Here is a 6,000-nt window from a genome sequence, read left to right as displayed (position 1 = left end):
AGTTGCCTTTAAAGTCTCTTGTATGCTACAGAGGCTTGTAATAAACACAATAAGCTATCTCTCATTTGTTGGAAAGGTGCAGTCTGTTTGCTAGCAATGTTTAAACAGATGCCAGGGGACAGGAGATATTTCTTACATCAGAAAATCTATTTATCTCTGTCTCAGCCTTTGTAACTTCTGGAGTAAGATGTTCATATCAAAAGTTATATGTGCTGAGTGATGCCATATTCACCTATCTGCCATTGCCATGGTCAAAGACAGAGTTTGGAAAAGTTACTTTTTTATTACAAATCCCCAAATTCCTCAGCATGAGCCTTCTAGTCCAAAGTGGTAATTTTTCAAAGTCCTGATAACAAAGAATAATAATACTCAAAGTGTTTATACATTGGGACAATATACCTTCTTTCTTCCTTCCTTTTAAGAAAAAAATACCCTCATACTTCTGCAATAAGCAAAAAAAGTGCAAAATAATACTTTGGGAACTTCAAAGAGATTACAAATTAATGGCAACATTGTGTGACCACTCTAGTGAAATGAGAATGAACTGAGCATGGTAATGTCACACTCTGTAACTAGTGAGGAAACAGCTAGTCAATTAGATCTAATTGATATTGGTAGGAGTCTAGATGAAACACGATCATCTTTTGTAGGTACCAGACAAAGGTTTGCGTCATAGGCCAAAAAGCAGTATAAGTCTAGAAGCAGATGTTAAAAGGGACGGATAATTTCCACTGAAAATTAGCATTTCTAATAACATCTTTCTTTTACTCCTGCTTGGGTAAAGTGGCATAATAAAAGATATACTAAACTGCAATTTTTTGATTAAAAAATTATCCCTAGATATCTGACTCTTTTGAGGAGAAAGATAACCCTTTAAAGGACAGCCCTTTCTTTTAAAATCTTAAAACCTACTAATGGACCACATATATTTCCCCTGAATTGCTCTAATGAAATTAATGACTTAGCTACTGCTAGGTCAGTATCATATGGTACATATTTATCTAAATAATAGATCTATGCATTCTGACATCTTACATTGTTTTATTGCTTTGTAACTGTCTATGGTCCAAATGCTAATGAGATCTTGGGAAGATTATTGGGTGGGCGGGAGGGTATATTTCCCAGAATCCATCAGCCAATATAAGTAGTGGACATGCTAGTTGAGAGATTTTGCAAGTCCAAGTTTTGTTGTTATGCAGCTTCAAGTTCATTTCAACTTCTGGTGACCTTATCATAGGAGTTTCTTGGCAACATTTTTTCAGAAGAGGGCTGCTATTGCCTTTTTCATAGGCTGAGAGAGTGAGATTTCTTCAAGGTCATCCAGTGCGTTTACATGGCTCAGTGAGGATTCAGTATCTGGTCCCCCTGAATCTTAGGCCCAGAACAGACAGGCCAAATAAAGCAGCTTCTGGCTGTATTGGAGGTGTCCAAATGACACACGCATCCAAAGCAGCCTGAAGCCACTCTGAAGCTGAGCTCTGGTCCTTTGGACTGGAGCAAAAAAGAGCCAGGATAATCTGGCTCCTGGAGGCATGGTTTGGGTCCTGCGGCTTCACCCCACTTTAAAAGTGAGCCGTGCAGTTGGTACAATCCCGACCCATTTGTGGCTGGAGCGGACTCAGGTCACTCTTTTGTGCCCATCTGTTCCAGCTCCTAGTTCAATACTCAAACCACTACTCACAGTAGTAACTGGATAATACAAATAACAGTTTTGATAAGGGCCATCCCTGTCTTTTACCATTAGTTAAAGTGAAGGATGATATTTTTATGTCATTGTGATAATATTAACAAATTTAATTGAATCTCCAATTTGGTTGCATGGTTTTCTTTATTTAATGATATTCCTTATATTTTGTATCTCTCATTCTTTATTGCTCAGGAAGTGAGAAGCGCACAGACCTGACAGAGGTCCCCTTTCTTGAGGCTGATATCAGAGCAATTTTTGAACATAGGTGTCATGCTAAATTACATCTATTCCCTTCTATGCTAAAACCTTTATAACATCATCTGTAACTTCTTTTTACAGGGCCTTTTTCCTGAATCTGGGCCACCATTTAAGATGCAGGATGAAATGACTAATTTGTATTTCTTGTAGAGTTGGCAATATTCATTTATTTTGCATTTGAACAGCTATCTTGCCTACCTGATACTGTAAAACATTTCCCTACTTATACTATTCCATTGCCAGCACCTAAATGCTTGTGATATGGAGACAAGTTGTAAATAGGATAGCCATTTCTGTATTACCAACAAGAGGAAAAGCTTTACCAAAAAAGAAGACACATTAGAATATGCTAATTTATATTCACAAATTAAACTTTACAAATGATTACTATTATTTAGATTGGGGTGGGAAGCCTTCCAGATATTACTGAAGGTCCCAGCAGCCCTAGCCAGCAGTCAGTAATGAGGAATGCTGGAACTTGCAGTCTAACAACAACTGGAGGGCCACATAATTCTGACTGCCATTCTAAACAATATCTTCATATACAGAAGAATGTTGTATTGTAGAAAGTAGAACAAATGGCCTCTTGCCTATGGACAGTCAGTGTTAGTGGACCATAATTCTTCTAATGCTGGGATCATCCATTTATCAGTTATGTCTTGCAGATACATAATCAGATGGATTTTTAGTGTTTCGTATTAGCAGCTGTTCTCTTAATCTCATCTAGTTCCTTATCAAACTGATTTCAGGCCTAGAAAAAGGAAGAAGAAACTTTGGATGAATAATTTATCTTGAAAGGAAAACACTATTGTTGTAGGCCAAATTAGGCATATGAACATTAGCTTTTTCTTTGTGAAAAATAACCCTAGAATGGAAGGTGGTCAAAGCAGCCAAGTGAATGTCAGCAAGTGATGGAATGGAATATATAACGGGCCAAAGTAAAGTCTACTGTGGCAGTGGAGACCTGGATGGAGCAAGCCAAAGATGGAAAGGTACCATCTGTGATGGTTCATGTGCAAGAGGGGGAGAAAGCTAGTATACAGACTGTAATAGTGACTGTTCAACAGCAGTGTGCTGAAGGAGGAGAGAATCCAGAAGTGACTGTAGAAATACAACAGCAAGGACAAAATATACCATCTATCACTGTTGAAGTGCAGCAAGAGTGGAACAAAGCTGAAAATCTATCATGCACATTTATTAAGGTGCAACATCAGACTGTAGGAAAGGAGATACCAGGTCCACGTGTCACTGTTGAGGTACAGCCAAAGAGTCAAGGAGAGGTTTCACATAACAATATCCATTGTCAACCCTCCAGCAGGTATGAGGATGATCGTCAGGGGAAGCAAGTTCACCCACTGTCCCAGGTCAAGGAAAGCATCACAGACACTCAAATGGAGCAGCAGCAACAAGACTGGGGAAAGTCAAACGGGGCAGAATCAAAGCCTCTTCAAGAAGATGCAAATGATTTAGTGGTGACGGAGAGTTTGCTGCAGCAGGATAGTTGCAGCCCAAACACAGGGCAGCTAGAACCAGTCAATTTTGTAGAAACAGATGAAGAAGAAAATAGACCAGAGGTGGTGGCATTTCAAAAGAAATTGCTTAATGACAACCAAGATGCAGAACCAACCAAAATGTTACATATTCATTTGTTGAATTCAAATGGAGTAGACTTGAAGGAAACTATCACCAGTCTGCAGCATGAAAAGGAAAGTGTTGATGAGAATGCCACTGATCAGCAACAACCAAGTTCAGACAAAAGAGTGCATATGGTAATGGCAGAAGAGAAGGATCATGAGGAACAAGCAGGATCTAAGAAATACAGAAAGGATGTGCCTAATTATTTTGTTGCAATCCCAGTAACAAGTGAGCAGGTGGGTGGAATCTACTTTAATAATAGAGCATTGTGATATGAATGTTAAAAACTATAATAAAAGAGCCTCCTCTTTCTGATTAGGGCTTGGTTTGGAGTTAGGAAGATGACTGTCCTTCATTATCAGTAATGTGTGGCTAGATCTGGTCACCCCCAAGGAAAAGCTGCAATAGACAATATTTTGTAAAAATTCATGACTCTGTCCACTTTCTCTTGTAATGTGTGAGTTTCTACTGTTTTATCTACTGAATTATTTTGTTACAGTCAACTTTTAGGAAGTCTAGATTGCCAACATTTCATGTAATGAAAGGCCTATATTACTAGGCATTTATTATTGTTCTCCCATTCCAATTTATGCAAGACACTGATTATTAATACTTGGAAAATATCCTCCAAGCATAGTTTTTAAAGTCTTTCCCCCTTACTGCTTAAAGTTGTTAACAGACACATGTATCAGTTAATTAAAATAACTGATGGTAACATAGACAGTATGTTTTGGCTTAAGTTTTCATGGACTGGACATCATTTCATCATAATGCAGTATATCTTAAGTTGGCATATACTTGTATCCATCACTACTATTACTACATCTATGTTCCCTATGTAAAATACCATTTCATGCAATTGATCAAGGAAACTCCAGTCCATGGAAGCTAGTGCCCTAATAAATTTCTTACTTTCTTAAGGTGCCAAAATACTCTTACCCCCTGTTTTGTATTGTTTTTCTGCAGTAAATGAACACAGCTAGTTATGTGGAAACAGGAATATAAAAAACTGCTTTTTGTTCAGTCAGATTATTAGTTCATCAAGCTGGTGGATGAGCAAAGTGTACCCTGCCTGCCATCCACCTATTGTTTTGTTGTTGTGTGTCTCTAAGTCATTTTTGTCTTAAGGTAACCTTAAGATGAACCTATCATAGGGTTTTCTTGGCAAATTTCTCCAGAAGCGGTTTGCCATTGCAGTCCTCTGAGGCTGAATGTGCCTTGCCCAATATCACCTATATAATTCCCCAAATACTTTTTTTTGTGGTGTCTTTCCCCAGTGTGTTGTTGTTGTTGTTCTGCCCCAGATCAGGTTTTTCATCTCTGGATGGCCTTCTTTAGGATTTAAAGAATTTGGTGGCGGGCACATCAAAACCAGACATGAACATATGGTGACTTCTGGTTTAGATTTTATTTTTTATTTTAAAAATGTTTCTGAGCCTGTTGCAGACTGTGTCAAGTGCTGGGGATGAAAATTTGGCCCTGACCTCCAAAGCTGAGTACCCCCAATCTACTTCATTATAATTTGCTGGCAGTGACTCCTGATAACTGTCAGGAAAGAGATCTTGAAAGGAACCCTGGTGGCACAGTGGTAAAATGCTTGTACTGCAGCCACTCCCTCACAAACCACAAAGTTGTGAATTCAGTACCAGCCAGGGTTAACTCAGCCTGGCATCCTTCTGAGGTTGCTAAAATGAGTACCCAAGCTTGTTGGGGGCAATTAGCTTACACATTATAAACCACTTAGGGAATGCTTAAGTGCACTGATAAGTGGTATGGAAATGTACTGGTTTGCTATTGCAAAGACTTCTCCAGGCCTCCTTAGAGAAGCCATAGAATGAACCTGGACCCTGCTGCATATATACTGGCACTGAGCTATGGCCCTTCCCTAGTATGCAAATAGGTGCAGAGGCTAGGAAGGTTACTTTTTGGACTAGAGCTTCCAAAATAGCCATGATGACTACAGGATTTAAGGAGCTGCAGTCCTGGAATCCTTCCTATTTTAAGCAAATTATAAAGGATTTATGCTTCCTTTTCTTTTTTGAAAATGTGTCAGTTATCCAGTGCCTATGACCTTACAATAATGCCTTGATACATTTTTTTTTTATTTTTAAATATGGAAACCATGTTGGGGCATCTTGCCATATACTTTATAGATCTTTAGGTGATACAAGGAAGTTCTGTTTAAAAATCCTATGGCACAGGAATGAACTTTGCATATCATGCATAATCAACTAACGGATTTATTTATTTGTTTGTTTTCATCCTCTGGTTTTTGAACATATAAAAATCTTTATAGTGGAAATGGAGAAACAGAATAAAGTAATCTATGGATGTAATAGCAGTGCCATACAACAAGACTAAGGCATGAGAGGGAATGTTTATTAATTATATGAATATGTATTTTAGGAACAGTTGTAATT

At 38.3% G+C, this 6,000-nt stretch overlaps 1 pseudogene; it reads left to right on the top strand.

Annotated features, from left to right (window-relative positions):
* The first annotated feature begins 2,856 nt into the window (after nt 1-2,856).
* LOC149317214 (uncharacterized) overlaps nt 2,857-6,000 on the top strand; it is a 28,522-nt pseudogene continuing 25,378 nt past the window's right edge.

Source organism: Sceloporus occidentalis, unplaced genomic scaffold (assembly GCF_023333645.1).
Source record: "Sceloporus occidentalis isolate IW3139 unplaced genomic scaffold, rSceOcc1.0.p SCAF_3, whole genome shotgun sequence".
NCBI classification, from domain to species: Eukaryota; Metazoa; Chordata; class Lepidosauria; order Squamata; family Phrynosomatidae; genus Sceloporus; species Sceloporus occidentalis.
Note: the sequence above shows the minus strand (reverse complement) of the source record. Positions and strands in the feature narration are given on the sequence as shown.